The 22,096-nt window shown below is 37.2% G+C and overlaps 1 protein-coding gene and 3 long non-coding RNA genes across 6 annotated transcripts in view; 2 read left to right on the top strand and 2 right to left on the bottom strand.

Annotated features, from left to right (window-relative positions):
• LOC136254807 (uncharacterized) overlaps positions 1-15,603 on the bottom strand; it is a 123,472-nt gene extending 107,869 nt beyond the window's left edge. Inside the window, exon 1 of the long non-coding RNA XR_010700782.1 lies at positions 15,403-15,603. This is a non-coding gene — a long non-coding RNA (uncharacterized lncRNA). The remainder of the gene's footprint in view (positions 1-15,402) is intronic.
• LOC136254802 (protein NLRC3-like) overlaps positions 1-22,096 on the top strand; it is a 101,616-nt gene that overhangs the window by 56,248 nt on the left and 23,272 nt on the right. The window lies entirely within an intron of this gene.
• Positions 7,878-13,030, top strand: LOC136254797 (uncharacterized). Of its 3 annotated transcripts, XR_010700753.1 has the most exons (9): positions 7,878-8,191; positions 8,243-8,271; positions 8,424-8,534; positions 12,008-12,119; positions 12,188-12,392; positions 12,468-12,560; positions 12,617-12,731; positions 12,787-12,858; positions 12,904-13,030. It is a non-coding gene; the product is annotated as an uncharacterized lncRNA (long non-coding RNA). The 3 variants fall into 3 exon arrangements; XR_010700754.1 differs by lacking the exons at positions 7,878-8,191; positions 8,243-8,271; positions 8,424-8,534 and having other exon boundaries at positions 10,999-12,100; XR_010700755.1 differs by lacking the exons at positions 7,878-8,191; positions 8,243-8,271; positions 8,424-8,534; positions 12,008-12,119 and having other exon boundaries at positions 12,145-12,264; positions 12,309-12,392.
• Positions 18,015-18,728, bottom strand: LOC136254796 (uncharacterized). The gene is made up of 2 exons (XR_010700752.1): positions 18,337-18,728; positions 18,015-18,291 (listed from the first exon to the last, which is right to left on the bottom strand). It is a non-coding gene; the product is annotated as an uncharacterized lncRNA (long non-coding RNA).

Raw genomic sequence — 22,096 nt, 5'->3', positions numbered from 1 at the left:
AATATTAAATTACTGTATACAGTGATTATATAGGTATAATATTGCAGATGTTATGTATAATGACTCTAGAAAGTTATTATATACATGTACGTAGTAATTAATGTTCACCTATCAGTGGTTCTTGAAAGTTAGCAAAGTTATACTGAGCCTCTGGAATTTCCATGGTAAATCTTTCATTTTGAATTTCTATTTGCTTCTTGTTGAAGCAGTCTTTAACCACACAACTCCATATAGTTGTTATAGTTGTAATTAATTTGGCACAATATATGGTGATGACAAAAGCATACACATGATAGACTACAATGATCAGAAAGTGAAGAAATGACAGACCAACCATCATATTTACTGTGATAATGTTCATCATATCATTTCCATTGAATATGAGCAATACACACATTATGGCAAAGTTGTATAACAGTAACAATTCCTGAATATTTATTAACTTGTCCTTGTATGGCTGGATATAACCTTGAATGATGGTCAGAGTAATAACTATAACACAGCAAATAGTGACACTGAAGCTGCTTCTTATAGCAGAGAGCACTAGTATAACATTTCTGAGCAACAGTTGTATGCCAAACCAGTAGTGATATTGACTTTTGAATGGTCCTTGAAAAGCATCTATTAATGGCTTGAATTGATCAATAATTTTGAATCTCATCAGTGGTTTGGTAAACAACAATATGGCATTGAACATTAACAAGAACAAAAATAACAACAAGCATATAATAATCAAAAGTGAAAACTTCCATCCAAATAGTGGAATAGTTGGATCAAGTAACCAAATATTCTTGGAACTGTGACTTGGTATAGTGATGATGGTAGTGTACAAAGGTGCACTAGCTATGGCTTGTAGTATACTAGTGTAAGTAAGCATAAACAAGGTTGCTAGTACTGGTAGTGCTCTGTTATGTGTTAACCGATAAAGTTTTCTAGAGTAACGACTACCTATGATAAATAAGACAGTAATCACTGTCAAATAAATTGGGAATGTAAATTGCATCCACATTTTATTATACATGTTCATTCCATTGTAAAGGCACATTTCAAAAGATGGTTCAAGATTTGCTGTATAAATATATGTATACAAAACTGTCACTAACCTGTCACGTAAATTCAATAAAGGACTAACGATCTGAACCATATTAACATATAAAATAACACCACAGATAATTCCTGAAGTTACTGTGAACTTAAGGATAAAAAGAAACATGGTCAGACACAAGCCATATAACACATGATAAATTATAAACAACAAATGAAGATTAGAACACTTTCTACACCAATTAGAGCCAAGCACTACACTGTACCCTTCTACACATTGTGAGCAAAGCAGACCAGTTCTGTGAGGCTGACATTGAGTATCTGGGTAATATAAATTAGTCCTTGTTGTGCTTTGTAGACAATAATCAATAGGACATTCATTGGACACCATGTACTGTTTCGTTGAGTTAATACCCAATATATAATTGTTGGAAAGCCTTCTCACTGTTTGATTACTTATCATACACTCATCAATGTATTTTCTAAGATCAGGATCACAGTCACAAATTCCATGTTGTAATGTAAATCCTAATGGACATGGAAGAAGGTGGACATAAAAGGCATCATAAGAAGTGAACAAGTTTGGTTGGGCTGTCAGGAATAGCTCGCAAAATGTTGACTGGGCAGAAGCAATAGGAAAATCCACAACTTTGCTGTGGCTTTTGTAGAATATATGTCGCATACTGTTATATTCATAAATTTTACAAGAAGAATTTGGTAAATTATTGTTGTATGTTTCAGTGTACAAGACACCAATTTCTTCTTTATTGTATGGCAGACACAAATCCACAGTCAAATTTCACCGGGATATACAGGACCTAATTGATCAACACTACAATTGTAATGTGATGATGATGGACAGTAGCAAACTGTGGTGTGGTCACCTATGTGAGTTTGGACTGTATCGTCTGTATACTTTAAGGTGATGATATTACTATTTACAATTTTTGGAGTGACATTTTGAAATGCTGCACCTGAAGCCCATTTACAATGTGATGTTAATTGATGGATGGAATCATGAATTAATTTTAATTCAACTATGGTAGGTAACCTTATTGCTCTATTGGGTAAATTATATAACATATTAATCCGAAACTCTTTATATATGCTGTTAATAGTTGAATAGTACTGAAATAGACAGTAAGGGTAAGGGAGATTGGTTCTGGTAGGAACTCCAATTATTTGCTTACGTACTTGATTATTGGACATAGTTACATTTACATTTCCTGACATCACCAAATAACACAATTTGCAATTCAGAGAAATTAACTCGTCACAATAATTTTCATGAAATGTTGTAGTATTTGAAAATTTCATTGTGGAAGAAGATAAATAAATGATTTTACTTGCAGAATTGTCAATGAATTTGGTAATTCCATTAAAATATATTTGTGCATTTGTCAATGATATTAATGTATCTCTAGCACGATTTACTTGTGCAACAAACTAGCCTTCCATTGAAATCATAATAGATGACTGATTCTGTGATGGTGGATTGTCTAATGTCACTTTCAATATGGCTAACTCATTATAATAAAATCCTACATTGCTGAATGTAAGATGAACTTTATGAATAAAGCATCTCGAAAACATATTGAATCTTATGAGTACAGGACCTGATTCTTCATTATTTTCTTGACGCCTTGCATGTAAGAATGTGACTTCATCAAACATAAAATTTACCTTTCCATAGGGTTCAAGCATGCAAGATGGGTTATACCAGAAGTAAATGAGGTCATTGGTTACCCTGCTTGAAATAAAGTTGCATTTATAAAAGTAGATCATGAAAGGTGATGAAGGACTAGTTATTCTAATATTCATGTTTCTACTGCCATTCCAGTTAGTAAAGTTGGAATTTTTAATACTAATGAACACAGTAGAGTATTTAAGATCTATTTCGAGTGTACTTTCATCATAATCACAAGATTTAATAGCGTCTTTCAATACAACGTTGTCAATACTAAAAGTGATATCATCACTTTTTGCAGCATTACCATGTGCATTTTTATACCGCAAATATGCTGTAGGACTGGCATATTCTGTACCATCATACTTTTCTTTACCACCCATTACTACAGTAACATTCACAATGATATTGTTTCCCATCACATTAAATGTTAATATACTGCATCCCACTGATTTATAAATATGTGTATTGCTTATGATCACATTCATACAGTATTGAAAAATTGTTGCTGCCCAATAATGATGGAACATCATGTTTTGAACAGATGTGACTTCACTGACCTTTGACACTAAGCACCCACAATCTTCAAACCTTAACAGATTTATCAGCAAATTAGTGGTATTGTAGAAATATATGAGATGTTCTGGTAAACATTTAATGACACTTACAGGTGAGGTAGGGTCAGTGGTATTTGGTGTACCAATGAGTGAAACATTAATGACATTTTGAACTATCAAATCACTTTTTGTATGATAGTATTCTCCTTGACCAAAGAGCAGTGTTGTATAAGACACAAAGTACACATCAGAGTTGTTAGTGAAGTATTCTAGTGTATGAAAAGGTGGTTGTAGACATAAGGTATCATCAGGATGAACATGATGTTGATTATGAACAGCAAGTACGATGGTTAGTAGTCCAGCAAGTGAGAAATAACTCAAGATGATTACTATAACAACATTCAAGGAAATTGTTGTATATAGCTAATGCTAAAACATGTACATTATATTATAATGCTGTATACACATACCTCAATAACACACGAATATAGCTATGTAGCTATATCAACATTGAGCAAAACTTTTACAGAGTTGTACAATATTGCACTGAAATTGTTCACACATACAATACCTTGTATATCCATTGCTATAATGCTTTTGGTAAGCACAATAAAGTGATCCATTTTACTACAATAATTATATAATATATAGTAGTCCAGACCTGTGAATTACAAAATATCCTGTTGTTTACCATTGGAAATGTTTAAAAGCTCATGAAATTAAAACTTCACTACATTAAATACATACATTAACAGACATACATACATAAAATTATAACAATATAACTGTTTGTAACTTTTGAATTTTGAATAGTAAACATAAATGTAGCTTTTGATTGCATTGCTTATGTCATGAACTATATCTATACAGAAAAGTACCACATACAATGAGTCACTGAACTAATGTATGTAACAGTTTCAGAACAACTGAATACTGGATCTTCTTTAGATTTTGTATTTTTTGCACTTGCAGCATAACTATTATACATTATGTATGCATTTTTTGGCTTTCAATTGAAACACTCATTTCCCCATAAGCTATACAAAAATATGCAGAGATCATCATCGATGGTGATGCATACTCCCAAATAAAGAACTCTTCTATGAATACACTATACAAATAAAATATTTCTTTTCAATTCCTTACAACCATGTAGAATTGTGCAGCAATGAGCAGAAGAGGCAGATAAATACAAGCCCGTGCATATGGTAAGATGTTGGCCTGGCAACTGTAGGGCTCTATATAGGTATAATGCCTCAGTAGTTGCTGAAACTTTACTTCAGCAACTAAACTGTATACCAATGTTAGCTGTACACCAGGGAAAAGTTGAATAACAGACATTATTGCATAGCTGATACTGTCTTCCCTTAATAAACAAATTGGCAAAAGATGCTGTAACATCTGCTAAAACAGTTTTCAACACATTTACATCAACAACAAAGGGATGTAAAACTATATGGTACATGGGAGCAAGTGAAATATAAGCACAACAAGCACACCTACGACCTACCACCTACAACAAAGGATATTCATAGACTGCATGAGACAATATTCAATTTCTTGATGAACTAATTGAACTTTATCCTAAATAAAATGTAGCTGCATCCTACACAGCAGAATTGACGTTAGCATGCTATTCCAGCTTGCACTATATGATACAACTGTAATATTATTGTGAGGTTGAAAATCAATCTTATTGTCACATGTGAAATACATAGAAATCCATGCTTTGTCACCATTAAAGCATTTGTGCACCTTAAAATATTTAAAGGTGCTGATTAATGATTCTAATTATTGTAAAGCTGATTGGTAGTTTGGAATGCCTCATTTTGATCATAAATATTGACATTAACGCTGGTTTTCCAAAAGCCAATCACAATTCTGTACTAAACTTAGCCATCTTTATAAACTATAAATTCTTCCTCTATCTATATAAGAGTTGCTGAGAATACTGACAAGCACTGTGTGAACTAGCTACACTTCATATATGGCATGTTTATTTCAAAAGCCTTGCCGTATCAGCTACATGACTATGTAAGTAACTGGGGAGGAAATCTGTAGGGTGAATGTCTATCAATCACTTTGGCATGGCCGTACATGTATGCTATATAGTGAAATCTCTTTTTAAAAATATCTATGCATGATCTGTAACTGCGTGCAGTGTTGTACAGTATATAGCGAAAAGAGTATTTTAACAACAGAAGCATGTACGTAGTCTATGTACCTCATTAGATAAATTTTAGTGCTTGTTCCTCATTCACAAAATTTGAGATTTCCATGTGGCCAGCTAGGAAAATGTTTTTCATTATTCATTATTGAAGGAAATGCTTCAAATCACATATACATTAATAAGATTAACACTTTGTCTGTTCCACCTTGGTTAAGAAACAAATTTTGTGCTCCATGGACTACATATCTTCTCAGCAGCACGCATAATTTGCACACCCATTCTCAAGCAAATTTGCTTCTTGTAGGTTCACTTTGCCAATGTTCTTCTGACTTAGTCTCTGCAAGAGTAACCAGCATGTTAATATGTGTTGATAAGTATCCAATCTATTCATGTTAACACTTTTATTTGGAAACCCTATATCATTACCTATATTTAACCACAGTATATATATTAAGTTCATACCAGAGCAACAATGTTGGTGTGTACCACTGCATACGTGACCTATTCTGATCACATAACTGTACAAATGTACATGTGTATATAATAAATCAGTACCCATACTATATTGCTGACCACAGCATGCTATACGCTGCCTATAGTTGTATATGTCAAAGCTATATAGTACAAAGCACATTCAATAGTAAGGCAACTATCAGCTACTGTACATGATGACTGACTTGATATACATGTTTAGTCTGTGTAATATCAAGCACCACCAGCACCTCTTATTATCATGTTAGCTATATACCCCCATAAATAGATTTATAAAAAGTAAATAAACTAGTGTAAAAATAATTTAAAAAATTAAAGCATGGGAATGGAGAACACTGAAAAAGGTAAAGAAACAAGGGTCAAACAAGCCAGCATGTTAAACACACAGAGATCTCTATTTGGACTCAAATAAACATTTATACAGTAGCATTCTCAGTACTTATCTATCCCTGATTTACAGAGAAACTACTGTTATTTTCTTAGTTTCTACCATATCCACTGAATCCAAACAGAGATCTCTGTGTGTTTATCATGCTGGCTTGTTTGACTCTTGTTTCTTTACTTGTTTCAGTGACCTCTATTCCCATGTTTTAATTTTTAAAATTATTTTTAAACTATGCTATATGTAATAGCAAGCACCAAAGGACATGGCGATGTTATCAATTGATTGACGTAAACATCATTGCTGGGGTGTTTTGACACATAAAACCACTAATATGCTACAACAAATCAACATCTCAAGCTTCAGTGTAACAACACAAAATGCTTCCAATAAATTGCTACAAATTTTTTAAAAATTTTGTTAAATAATCTTCTAACTAGCTGACTTACTTACTAATTCCTTTAACTCAATAACAGCTATGGCTATACGCACTTGATGTTTTCTTAGTTAGATGTCACTCACATTAGCCTGACAGGTGCCTTTCAGCATATCACAGTATCTATCTGTATATGTACAATCACCACATCATGGATCGGACTTATATACTCCTTTGTGCCCCGTATATTTTGCTGACATCTGTTAATAATGCTAGGTGGTGGTGATTGTAAGAAGGTGAATGTGTCCGGGAATGAATGTAAAGTGGTTTAGCAACAATTGTAGAATCTTATTAATCTACAAAATTTTGAGGGAATTAATGTTGCAAAAGAGTGGCAACATGAGTCGGAGAGCTGTCAATAAAATAATTTAGAGTTGAATTTTGGCTAACACACAAAATATTTTATCTGTACTAGACGTTAGAAGATTGGTAGTTACTAAGTCTAGCACCTCAAGTGATCAATTTCATTTACAACTTCACATGAGGATTCTACAGTGAGTCAATTGACTTCTTTACTTGCACATCATCCTACACCTGTATATACTCTTAGAGAACTGTTTCTACATAACAATGCACTGAGTGATTCAACTATGGAACAAATTGTGTTTAAACTGTTATCAACTTCAACATGCATATCAAACTTGAAAAAAAACAAGAAAAAAAACATTTATATACTACAAGTTAGTAATGAGCAAATAAAAGCAGAAATTAATAAGAAAACTGAGATGGTTATCAGATGTAGAGGAAAAGACAATGAGCTACAACTTTTCTATGTAGCTGGTGTACGCACACACATGTAGTTAAACATCTATTCATATTATATGCACTCATTTACATGTAAACTACAGTATACTATTATTTTGCATCATTTCAGCAGTTACACATACTGTATGCATATATGTACTACCTTTTCGTAGCATTGCTTCATTTAAATTCTTTATGTAAAATTATATTTAAAGGCAGTGAGCATTAAGTAGTACGTACATTAAACAGGAGACTATTTCTCAGCAACACACACCAGATCAGCAACTGATCACACAGCGCAACTGGAAGCATATACGGATATATACAAAACAGTCATTTTCAGACGTATACGGAGAATATACACACAAATACAGAGACGGAGCAAGATGGCAGGCCGTATACAGTATTAGTATTAGTGATTTAGGATACATAGGCAATGCCTGTATATGATCCTATTGTATACAGGTGTATAGCTTGCCAATGAACGACGTTACATATGCGTGAACGCCTTCTTCTGTTCACATAATTGTGGCCAAGACTGACTGCATTGTGTGAAACGTCGTCAGGGGCGAATCGCTATTGTGACAAAGAACCAGCCGCAGCTACTGATTGACTGACGCTCGAGTGGCAGTATATGGTGCAGCCTAAGCACAGATGGTAGAAGTGACTGGTGTTTCGAGTGAGTACTAGTTTGTATGTACAAATATATTATATATTTGTTACTGTGCAGAAATCAAAAAGATTGTTGTGCAATATAAGGTAAGTAAGGGGGTTTCCGGACAGCTGGGTATTCCGGACACTTAGTTTTTAATCTGCTACTGAAGGATGGAATAGAAACCAATCAGGCTATGGTTTAAGTACCTAAGTACCCTACTTGTGTACTATAAAATACTAAAGTTTTGTTTCGATAGCTTTAAGGATTGCCGAGATACATCACAATTCGCTTGCGCGTGTAGAATATGATTATGACTATGACTATGATTATGATTACTGAAAACACAGTTACAAACTGATATGTTCAGGTAAGGAAAAACATTACAAATCACATAGATAAGAGTCAGTTATAATTTATCTAAAAATACCTGTAGAGATTGGGATTCTATTGTGTCAGTTGGTAAATTGTTCCAATCGCGGATAGATTTGGGGTAATAGCTGAATTTATAATGATCTGTTCTAGCAAACGGAATCTCAAAATGGAAGGGGTGGTGGTGGCGGGTGGGATATGTGGTGTTATTGAAATAATTTGGAACTGTTAAGACTGATGAGGAGTAAACAATGTTGTAGAAGACTTTTAATCTAGTCACATATCGTCGGTGTTGAAGTGATGGCCATTGTAGATTTGCTAACATAGATGTAACACTACTGTTATATCGGTAGTCTGACTTGACCCAACGAGCAGCACGTCGTTGTACCATTTCTATACTTTGTATCTCCTTCTGCAAGTAGGGGTCCCATACTGCCGATCCATACTCCAACAGTGGTCTCACTATACTGGTGTAGGCTAAACATTTAGTTTCTGCAGAACATCTATAAAGGTTACGTTTAACAAAGTTTAGCATCCTTGTTGCTTTAGAGATAACTTGATTGATATGAGGTGTAAATGACATTTTTGAGTCTAAGAGAATTCCTAAATAAGGGTGTTGGGTAACTCGCTGCAAAAAGTAATTTCTGATAGTATAGTTGAAAGTAGAGGAGGATGTTAGTCTACTACAGGTAAGTACCACACACTTGGAAGTGTTTAATTCCATTAACCAAGTTTCAGTCCACTTTAATATAATGTTGAGGTCATGTTGTAATAATAATTGATCTTGCTGACTATTGATAGTTCGATATAATATGCAATCATCTGCAAAAAGTTTCAAATGGGATGAGATGCCACACTTGATGTCATTAATGTAGAGCAAAAACATCAATGGGCCAAGAACAGTTCCTTGGGGAACACCTGACTGAACTTGCACAAAATTTGAATCATGTCCATTCACAACAACACGCTGTGTTCGCTGAGTCAGCCAAATCTTTATCCAGTCATAAGTTGTACCTTGAATCCCATAGTGAGAAAGTTTGTTTAAGAGTCTACAATGCGGAACTGTATCAAATGCTTTCCTAAAGTCAATGAAAATCATATCTACTTGGGAAGTATTGTCCATGACCAATTGTACGTCTTCAACAACAGATATGAGCTGAGCCTCACATGAATGACCTGCTCTAAAGCCAAATTGCTCGTCAATTAATATGTTGTTGGTGTTGAGGTGCTCTGCAATGTGGTGATACATAATATGTTCTAATATCTTGCAACAAACTGAAATTAGTGAAATTGGCCGGTAATTGTTGGTGTTGCTTCTATCCCCCTTTTTAAACACAGGTGTTATGTTGGCTTTTAGCCAATCATTTGGTATATGTCTAGATGTTAGGGACTGGATAAAGATAACAGTTAGAATATTTTTGTGTAAAAAAATTTTACTACGCATGTTAACAGGAGATTGAGGGCACCGTTCATAATTCTAAGCGACCATAGGCAGCACAAATGATCAGTCACACTATTCAGTGAACAGATACATGATTTAGAGATAGTACAACTGGAATCCAAGCCCATTACCTGCGACGTGTTAACTGGCACGCACAATCAACACAACCAGCAGCCCAGAGAAGCCCCAAACAAGGATCCGCGGGGCTACACTACTTAACTATGCTGTCCCGGCTGTTTCGGTGTTAAGGCAAGGACTGGTACAGATTTCCAAGCAGTAGATCAAATGTCGCATCTTCGAAAGTGCTGCAAGACACACGCACGGTCCGAGCAAGGCTGGCAGCAGTTCTGCTTCTTAAAAATCGCAGTCACCAACAAAGTAACCACACAAACAGAATGCTATCAGTCTCTGCTGGGCCTTGACACTGAATAGAGTGCAGCATTTCCCATAACAATGGCAGGCACTTCTTTTTTTAGTGGTGTCCGGAAACCCCAGCCACATAAAATTTTGACAATTTCTCAAACTACACATTTAAACTGCTCTTTCTCCTAGTACGCTATACTTCACCACCCACAATTTATACCACCGATAGCCTAGCTCATTAGCTACAATTCGGCACTAAGCATTTTAAAATCCGTTTTTCTTTTGAGGAGGAATGAACAAATTTCTAGTGCGTGTGCAAACTTTTTCCGGAAACGCCCGCCCCTACCTTACTGACAGCAGTTAGCCGCCGTCCTTGTCGAGGTCCTTGTTGGGCTACCAGCGGCCCAAAGGGAAGGAAGAACTGGCTTTGCCCACTCTTGGGTAACTCAAGCGCCCTTGTTCGCTTGTCACTTTTATTCTTTTAGTCAATGGGTCGGGAAAAGAGAATGAACAACGGATGAAAAATGCGGCTAGCTACACTCAGGAAGAAAAGAAAGTCTTTGGGTAACATGCTGCCACAAACAGTGTCATGTAGCTACAGTCTCGGTGGACATGGAACAGACAGATCGTATGTTAGTTATAATTATTTTTAGTTTGTATGAATTTGGTTAGACAATATGAATTCCTAGCCACTCTTTACAAACTTTAGTCAGAGAGATTCTTTGTGATGTACGAAATATCAGCATCATGTTATTAGTAAATTTGATTCAAGGTTCAAACGTTAGTAGATTCTTGATGGTAGATATTTAGTAGTGGCCCAACACCGCTTCACATAGTAAAACATCTGTTTTTTGCTGGCCCAATGACAAAACAGTGCTCTAGCTGTAGACCAGTTGCTCACCGCCAATCCATATATGGCAGCATACTTCTGAAGAGAAAGTGGCATGGCCACAACAGACTAGTAGTAGAGTCAATCCAATGGTCCCAGCATAGAATCTGGGCTGGCCTGATTTCTGTGGTCCTGGAACAGAGATGTAAAACTCCGAGTGGGTCAATGAAGGTGAATCCATGGTAGAATTAAATTTTGTTGAGTCAGGCTGGCAATGCTCACCCCTTCAAAAAGAACTACAGGAGCTTGCACACATGCAGTAGTATGCACGGGATTGCTTGAGTGTGGGATTGTAAGGGGTCATTCTTTACACGTACTCATAAAACTGTCAATATGCTTTACTTAGCAGTTCTACTCGTCTGGTCTCTTGCGTGGGCATTCTGTGGGATGCTTTGCATCTGTGGGAGCTGGTGCAATGTATTAAGAGACCCATCTGTATCAGATGAGTCCCATACAAATATTAATTATTGTGATATTCCTGTAGTGTGCTTTATTTTAAATCTCTGTACCATGTTATTATAAAGTGCCCAGCTATTTATTAATATAATAACTACGGTTACAGACAAAAGTGTAACTGTTGCATCTTTGTCTCATCTCTCTTGGGTGTGATGCATGTGACTGGCCTAGCCCAGGCCCAAGACAACATGTGGCCATATATACCCCTTAGCTTTGTGTGCTAATAGTATTGGCAAGAATAAATAATAATTTACTGTAGGTATTGGTATGAATTTTACTTGTGTATACCATGTCCTGTGTACAATATCCTCTACTTATATAGCTGCATGTGGGTCTCAAGAATGCCAAATGATGACACAGACAATTTTAACTCTTAGAAAGGACGTTGAAGTCAGATGACCAACATGAAATTGCAGTAAGGGAAAGTCCATGCAGTGAGCCATCACCAATCAGTGTTATTATCACAAGTTTTTAATTTACAACAACTTCATAAATATTATAGGTTTTTGACTGTTATATTCAATTACTTGCTAACGATTTACTCAAGATGAGAAAGAAAGCTGATGACTATTTTCTTAAGTTGTAATTTTGTCTTATATCTCTAATTCTCAGACTGTTCACAGAGCAGCACATCGACACTATGACACCAGCGTTTACAGCGTCAACCATGAAGGAGTGAATGAATCGCACAAACAGTTAAAAAAGAGGTGCACATAAACTACAGATAGTCAGATACTGTAATATCAAGCTGTATTATGTTGACTGCATATGTCCTTTCATAGAAGAATTACATGCAGGACATGGACCTAAGAGAAGAGGGACGATGAAAGTAATCAGGTGTTACACGTCCTACTAACCACTGTGGAGATCTGACAGTATGTGTATATGTGTACCCTATAATAATTGGTGACTGTGCACTTATGCAATATAGACTTTGGACTGCCTACATTTTTGAAATGCTGGAACATTGAATAAAGCATTGCAGGAAAGTGGATATTGCCTACTCCTTTGTAAACTCTGTATGATGTACCTACTTGGGTGATTCAGTAAGTTATTTGTGCTGCACTGTCCCTGTGATTCTAGCAATCTTGAATCTTCAAGGTGCACAAGGGCTGAATATCACAGCGTGGTATGTGGTGCACTTCAAGAGCAGTTAGTTTGAGAGATACCAATGTGAGTAGAGTTCTGTATAGTTTTGCTAATTTTTATCTGTTCAAGGATTGTGGGTTCTTGCTACACAGCTCATGCAGTGATGATCAGGCAGAACAGTTATAACTGAAAACTCATTGACTATGAGGTTGTTTTACCTCTTTTTTTTTCCAGTTTCATTATTGTACAACTGTACTTTGTTAAACCAGGCGCACGCCCACAACCCGCCGAAGGCCGGCTGTGGGCGTGCGCCTGGTTTACTGAAATTGTTTTCGTAAAAGTGTGTGTGTGTACCTATCTACCTATCTACCTATGTTTGTCCGTACGCACCCACGTGAGCAAAATCGTTTAATAACGGTAAAAGCAGCTTTTACGTAAGAAGTAAAAGTGAAATGAAGTCTGTATTAAACTTCTGCACAGGTGAACTTTGCTCTGAGGTGGTTTCTTTTCGGCGGACTGAATTACGGATGTGGTGACTTTCCTCAGACTACCTTCCCCTTGAGGTTTTCAGGCATTTAGCAACTGAAAACCAACGGTGCAGGCCTCGTACAGTGCCAGGAATAGCCTATCGCTTCGAGTTGAAAGGGGGCGTATCCCTTACGTACGCGAACGAAAATGAAGAGCAGCTTTGAGGCTCTGTCGAGAGAATTTGTGGAAAAAAACACGTTAGTCACACTATAAAACAGTTTAGAAGATAGTTTTGTGAGTAATATGTTGGTTAAAGTGGTTTATTTAACAAACGCTTCCTTAGCAGTGCATAGCAACGTAATTTAACGAATTACGAATATTTCATGAATTACGAAATACGAGAAATAGCTAATTATATTATTGCACAACCCAAACTACCCTATTGTAAAGTAGTAATACATAGTTGGTTATTCCAGATGTGATAGCTAGCTGCATGGCGCCTGGTTTTTAGAAGTAGCACAACATCAACTTGTTTTGGTTCACGTGAAATAGCAACAATAAATCGAAAGCGACGTCATTAATTAAAAGGGTATTTCGGAAGGGATATGGGCCGTTTTGAGGGCAAGGTGTGGGTCTAGCAGAAGCGTATACAGCCGTATAGAGGGTAGTATGCAGCCGTATTGAGGTATGTGTGACTCTGTGTGGGTCTATAATAGAGCAGTTTCAAAACCATGGTAACCAAAAATTACGCAATGGACCACACCCAAATCGCCATGTTTTTGTACCAGATTGCTTGATGTTGCAAGTTGAATTCCTCGCTAAATCCATGCCAAGACTTATTAATTCGTGAGTAAGATAGATGCCAGTGATAGAATAAAATGTGCAGGTGAGTTATTAGGCATTAAAAGATACGTACTGCTTCCCAACAGGGCAGTTTCGAAGGAAAGAGAAATGCGTAAAAATGGATTTGGCTAAATTACGACCTATTCACCGCCCAAAGGTGGTTAAAACTAGGGGAAACTTACAGTATAGGTCTTTACCCAGCACCACAGCAGCGTACAGCCACATCCAGCTATCCCAGGGTTAGCCAGAGCTCCTGAAAGGCATGAGACCGGTAATGGCGTACTACCAAACTGTGATAAAACGCCAGCAAAAGAAGACTCTTAGTAGTGAATTTTGCTAGGGTTAAGTTTTATTGTCGAAATCAACCATCAGTTAAACTTTAGCGGTCTTATTTTGCTGTCTGATTTTTCACACGAAGTGGGAATCCCAGCACATGAGCGATTCTGGCTGACTCGGGAATAGCTCGATGTGGCTGTACGATGCTGTGGTGCTGGATAAAGACCTATACTGCAGGTTTCCCCTAGTTTTAACCACCTTTGGGCGGTGAATAGGTCGAAATTTGGTCAAATCCATCTTTACGCATTTCTCCTTCCTACGAAACTACCCTGTTGGGAGGCAGTACGGATCTTTTAATGCGTAATAACTCACCTACATGCTTTATTCTATCACTGGCATCTCTTTTACTTACGTATTAATAAGTCTTGGCATGAATTTAGCAACGAATTCAACTTGCAACATGAAACCATAGATAATACACGAACATGGATTGGAAACGCCCGTATTATTTACGTAGTGACGTCATAGACCATCCTCGTTACGGTGCGCGAAAAGTTTACAGTCGTTACAGGTGGAACATTTTGCATTTCTTGTAAGCTACAAATACGTGTTTATTGGTTACAGCTGGGTTACAAAGCACCTACACTAATTGGAGGCTGGACTGGTTATGGACACTTGCGAGTAGCAAACAACAGCGTAACAAGATGCAAGTTAAAAGGTGAAGTATAGTGTTTCATAACGGTTGGGCAAATTTCCTGAAGAAATAAAAAGTGCAGCATCGTTTGTTTGCTGTTCTTAGCTTCACTTGTAGCAGGTAGAGTGGCTTTAGCTAACCAGATATCCAATGTTTCACTGTATACTCAGACTGCTTGGATAAAACAACAGAAAACAGGCACTACTTTGGGTAATTGTTTTACCCAAGTCGAACAAGTGTTTGGCTAAAAATTCATTTCAGTCTATCAAACATTTATTTGGTTGTGGCATAGAGGCTATGTTAAGATAGCTGGTAACGATGCTACTGAAATATTTGCTAACGCGTACCTGCCAGTATCCACCTGTCGCCAATGATATTCCCTCCAATGTCCACAGACAAGCTGTGTTCTTGTTCAGTACAAAACGCTACACAATAAACAATGTAAAAGGAATGTCCACGCCTTGAAACTAGCCTTCAAACAAGCGAGAGAAAGCCAAACAGCCACCCAGTACATTTCAACAAAATTTCCAATGTATTGGCGCACCGTAACTAGGATAGGTAAATAATTTCACGGGCGTTTCCAATCCATGTTCGTGTATTATCTATGATGAAACAGTCTGGTACAAAAACATGGCGATTTGGGTGTGTCCATTGCGTAATTTTTGGTTACCATGGTTTTGAAACTGCTCTATAGAGCGTTTTCATTTCCATGGTAACGAATAATGACGTAAAGGGCACACCTACGGTCGCCATATTGTTGAACCACGTTGCGGTAGTGATTGTTGTTTTTACAGCGTTTGTATTGTGAATACAATGGTTAACTGCGCTATTGTTGGCTGTTCTAGTGACAGTAGCAAGCATGGAAGGAACAATTGCTCGTTTCACAAGCTACTAACCAACCATAATCAAGCACCAAGGACCTCAAATGGTGGAAATAACGACGGAAAGGAGAAGAGTTTGGTTATCAGTCATCTCTAGAGACGATTTTCCATGTTTAGAAAATGTTTATGTTTGCAGTAATCATTTTGAAAGCGGTAAGTGCTACAAATGTGCACAAGTATCAGAGGAAGATACTGGCTGTGTGTTTGTTAATGATGCCATCATGGTACTCAAACTGATCAAGGAGTGTTGTGTCACAGCAAAATGGTGCAAACAACTCCACCTCAGACTTGTGATGTTGAGGTTCAGACAGATGACTGGAATTTTTTCAATGAGAAGGTTTTTTTGTCAGATGATTCCAAGGTACATTACTACACTGGGCTGACCAAGTGCGCACTGCTGCTGTCAACATTTGGGTTTGTGATGAAGCCCTTTTGTAATGGAGAGAAACAAGCATTCTACTGGCGTTCATTCCTCATAGTTCTTTTAAAGTTGAGGCTTAATCTGGGACTGCAAGACCTAGCATATAGATTGAATGTATCACTAGCTACTGTGTCACGTTCATTCCATGCAACACTAGAGGTTATGATGGTATGTTTGCAGTGGCTTATAAAATGGCCAGAGAAGGAGCAGCTGTGGAAAACTATGCCAAACTGCTTTCGTGCCTGCTATGGAACTAAGGTAGTGGCAATTGTTGACTGTTATGAGATAAAGATTGAAACACCATCTCATTTAGTAGCTTAGTCAGCAACATGGTCGCAATATAAATATGCTAACACTGCTAAAGTGTTCATCTCAATGTGTCCACAAGGAGTAACTACCTTTGTTTCATGTACCTGGGGAGGAAGAGCAAGTGATAAACACTTGACTGTCAACTGTGGCTTTCTTTCAAAATTATTGCCGGGAGACATTGGCCTTGCTGACCGCGGTTTTGACATTGATGAGGATGTTGCCAGAATGCAGGCAACTTTACAAATACCCGCATTCACACGTGGATGTGTGCAGTTGTCTCCACAAGATCTTGAGAAAACTCACCAACTGGCAAATGTCTGTATACACATTGAGAGAGTGATAGGTGCTACGAGGCAGAGATACTCTATTCTGATGAGTTGTATCCCCATAGACTTTGTGAAACCTAAGGCAGATGGAGAAAAAGCTACTATAGACAAAATTATAATTATTTGTTCGGCATTAAATAATTTATGTAGTAAATCTGTAGTTCCTAATAATTAATTTCATTACATGACAAATACTGTAACTGTACATTAATATAATAACATTATTTCTTTTGCTTCTTCTGTGTAAATTGAAGCAACTTACGACAGTTTGCACAATACCACTTGTTGGCACGTGGAGGATTCTTCAAGATTAAGGCATGAGAGGTGGAACCATTGACTATTCTCACAATCATCATGGTCACATCCAACCATCTCACCACCCTTGTCTTCCTTGCAGTAAGTGTAAGTATCACTAACAGCTGAAGCTGCTGCAGTCTGTGCTGGTATAACTTGTTCTTGAGAATTCCATTTTGCCAGCAGTTCTGGAAGAATACATAATTCAAAAAAATGAGAACTTTTGTCAACTATGTCTTTGATCAGGTGTTCATCTCGAAATATTCTCTGGATTGAGATGCTTGCATTACCATCACGAAAAGTCGCAACTACAAAATCAGCAGAACACACAAAGAGCTGAGTCTGTACTTGATAATAGTACATGTGTGTTTTCAAAAGGTTACCATCATCTTGAATGTAGGGAGCTGATGATGGTTCAACATCACGAACGCAATAAGGGCACTTGACTTCCAGTACTCCTATTCCAGTGCAGCATTCACACTGGATATTACCATCCGGACTAACCCCAATGAAGGGATATGTGATGCTAATAATAAGCCCACTTTCCTTGCAAACAAAGCCAGAGTGAATATCTTTCATGATGTCTACATATGCTGACCTTGCTGAGGTCTTGTGTTCACAGCCCCACTTAGTAGCCTTAGAGGAGAAATTATTTATCTCTGGATAACAAATTCGTCAAATCAGGCAATGAGTCATTGTATAAATGTGCTCCCCTTTTCCTGTTGCAGCTAATAGAACCTTTAGGCTTCGTAAATGTTATGTCCATTATTCGAGTATTAGGTATCGTTTCCACTAAGCGCGGCTCCTTCCACACACAACCTATCTGTGTACAAGTTGTGGAAACCCGTGATGCCAATTCAAGATAAATAAAATAGCTGCAACATGGGAACAAACTTCACCAAGGCCTGCCATGCAGGTGCAGTGACCTGCCTCAACTGTGCCATCATGCTCACATGTCACCCAAGTGTTCACTGGTGGATCATTAGCACGCTGGGAGTGTCTCAACTATAGTACATATAAAAAGTGATTGCACGTGTAGCTAAAATTTACCTTTGCTACTGCAGCAAACTTTTTGTCAAATCGTTTTGAACCCAGGTAGTTCACGAATAAGTACTTGTACGCATCAAGACTTTTATGAGCTTTAAACTGTTGTGAAGTACAAAAGCTGGGTCCCAGGACCAAGTAGTTGAAGATATCTGTGTTCGTGACAGGTGGAAAAATGCCTTTCATCAATTCAGAGAGTGGAATCAAATACGGGTCTTGAATTCCAGATAGCTCCTCGAGGTACCTCCTCTTATTACTGATAGACAACTCCCGAGCAGTCACTTAATGGCAATTCATCAGCCGCCATATCCGTAATCACGATCCAGTTCTGGTTCAACAATATGGCGACCGTGGGTGTGCTCTATACGTCATCATTCGTTACCATGGAAATGAAAACGCTCTATACGATTATACTTGTGACATATACAGAGGTGCCGTCTAAGTTAAGAGTCCAGATTCGGGACACGAATTCGAATTAGGAACCGGATGCAAAACGAATCCAGGCAATGCGTATTGAATCCGAATTGAACGTGTCCACACGCATTATCGCGTAATGCGCATTATTGAATTTACTAGTGTGATAAACGGATAATTAAACGGTGAGAAAACACTCATTTGCGCCAACCAAGAGAACAGTGAGTTTAACGATAGACTGAAAGGAATAGCTCGTAGTAACGCTTATACTTTTGTTTATAACGTACCGGAAGGATTTCTACGAATAGAATATGAAAAATTGCTGATGGTGCGTGATGGGTATGGGACCGTTGTTCTTTCAAACTCTAAGGGCTAGATACGATGATGAAACACTGCTTCCATACGTCCCTGCGCTTTTATCACACCGAGCGCTTCTGTATTTCTATCCTGTGTTGATTACAAAGGTCACGCGCAAACATGTCAAGCCCTCACGTGCTGCATTATTATGACGTAGCAAATCCCGATTCGCAGCCAATTCGTATTCAAACCACCTGTGGAGGTGGATTCGTGTAATCCACTTTCAATTCGAATCACCCTAATGCGCATTCCGTGTGGACGCGAATAATTCGAATCAATGCGGATTCAATTCGCATTATTTTTGTCGTGTGGACATGCCTCTATACGTTTGGGTTGACGCTACACGTATGTAATCAGTCTTTGTTTCTATACGTGTTGTAGATGCTGCTATACTGATCAGTCTATGCCTCTCGTTGCGCTGTGTCAAATGAAGTAAAATACTCCAAACTGACTACAAACCTTGAATGCAGCCAGCTAGTTCTTTATAGATTGCAACCAGTTCTATATAATATTTAGCTGCATGGCTATATATGGTATGCATAGATCAAAGCATCAGTTTTGATACATAGTCTATATACACGTGATTTTCTCAGTACTAAATGTTTAATAATGTATAGCCATAAGTATGGCGTACAGCATTCATGCTACAAAGAAAGATATCTTGTAATTGCATGTTACAGAACGTAGAAAGAATCACTACATAAAATTATAGCTCTGGCCTTATAAACTATAGGGTTGGATCTATTTTGTTGCAAATTTGTAAAGCTATATAGCTATGTGTAATTATTACAGTCTGCACATATTATATGCATAATAATATTTTAGGATGGAGTTATCAATAATGGCACATATTGTCCAGTAGTGATCAGTACAAATTATTCTATGTGTTTTATGTATAAATATGTACTTCAATTTTACCATAATTATAGGTACTCGTATGCAAGTACCATTACTGAGAAATCTGATCTACCTGCTGCAGCAATCACTATAATTAATATTGTTGTGTTGGTGGAGGCAAAAGACTAAAATGTAAGTGACACATAAGCAATGAAAATGGCGGGAGACATGTTCCCACTTTTATTTGACAATGCTTGTAAAAAAATTGAGATACTCTAATAGAGCAGTCAACCATTTTAATAGAAAAGTCACTTTTACATTACTTTTTAAAAGCTGTAAGTAGCTACTTAAAAATTATCTAAAACAGTCTACTCTCTCAGATTTTACAAATCTGAAAATTTTCCTGGGAACAAGCCCCCCAGATTGCTATGAATGACATCCATATCTGTTGTATGCAAACTCAACTGAGTCAAAGAAATTAGGTTAGGTAATCCTAAGGCTGCAGCACATGTTGCTGTCAGACCTTAAGTGCTGGTCACCGTAAAGTGTTAATAATAATAATAAATACTTTAGGTTTAAGGAAGAAAATCCATCCCTGAAGACTGAGTGTGGCCCTGACTAGACATTGGGTGACCTGCAGTTCGAATCCTGGGGTTGGAGGAATTTGTTTCTTTACTTTGGCCCCTTTTCTGTTACACCTTATCAGCTATTAGTCATTATTAAGTCAAGTCATTGAGTCTAAGTCCTTGAAATTAGGTTAAGGCTGCAGCACATGTTGCTGTCAGACCTTCAGTGCTGGTCATTGTAAAGTGTTATTATAACAAACTTTACTGGTCCCACTCTTAGACTTGCTCCACCGCCCCTGTTGAGTGATATTATCACTCACCTACAACCTTTGATAATAATAATAAAATGCATACAAGGACGTCTCTACAGTAACAGTCAGTGCAACTGATAACATTCATATGCCACATGTCACTCAATGACAGATCCAGGGGGTTTCAGAGGTTTCCAGAAACTGGTCAAGTATATTCAAGCAATTAGCTAGAATTGATTTTGAATTAGTAACAAAAGTTCACATCAAAATACTCTCATAGCAGTCAAATACCGTAATATTTAAAAGCTGCATACGTAGTTTACTGATACCAAGTTGCTAGTACAGTAAAAATAGCCTAAAATCCTATCACAGAGTGTTAAGACCTGGACCCCCAGAATGGCATCCATGTCTATTGTATGCTTCAAGCTTCACGTCTTAATTATTTAGCCTCAGTGAGCCAGCAGAAGCAAGCATATAAGCAGCCTACATATCAAAATCTTTCTAACATAATTATGTTTAAAATGTCAGCTTAGAGATTTTTGGAGAAATTGTTACCAGATTCAATCTCAGAATGCATATTTTCAAAAATTTCTTGGGGGAGCATGCCCCCAGACCCCCCTAAATTTAAGTGTGCATGCAACAGAAATTTGGAGGTACATGTGCCACTACAGTATAGCTTAGAATAAAGTATGCTAGTATTTCTAGCCTTGAGAGATAGTATCTGCTATATAGGACAAAGTGATTGGATACAATTAAGGTTTAGCAATAAAATCTCCAATGATTCAAGTCTGCATTACTATTATAAATTAATTAATTACAAGTAAAGTGACTGCCATGATTTGTTCTGCTATTAAGCAGTAGTGTTTATTAGTCGGTGTCCAATTTTAAGGATGGCTATTTAAGTTTCGGAGGCATCATCCATATATTATATTATGCTTTGACCATTAATCTTCTCATCAGTGAACCATACACTTACAGTAAATAAATGTGACTATTTAAGATGTAAATTTATATCTCCTCTCTATGTAACACCCAGAAGACTGTTAGTGATTTACCACCTTCATAGGCAATGCATAATAATAATAACGTTAGAAATAAAATCACATAATAATTGAGGGCTGGCAAAATAAGTAAAGATTTCATGTTCTATAGCAAGATTGTCAAAAAATGATAATCAGAGGTTGACTTGTAAACACAACGCAGCAGCATGCATGTTTGCTACCTGGGTACAACTCAACTTAGAGTGACTACATTATAGTCCTTCAACAAGATCAGAATGCAAATGAGAACATACATGATTCACGACATACAGCAATACCATGCACCATCCCTTCTAACATT

Source organism: Dysidea avara, chromosome 4, assembly GCF_963678975.1.
Source record: "Dysidea avara chromosome 4, odDysAvar1.4, whole genome shotgun sequence".
NCBI classification, from domain to species: Eukaryota; Metazoa; Porifera; class Demospongiae; order Dictyoceratida; family Dysideidae; genus Dysidea; species Dysidea avara.
The sequence above is the reverse complement of the archived record's forward strand: the minus strand, read 5'-3'. Positions and strand labels throughout refer to the sequence as shown.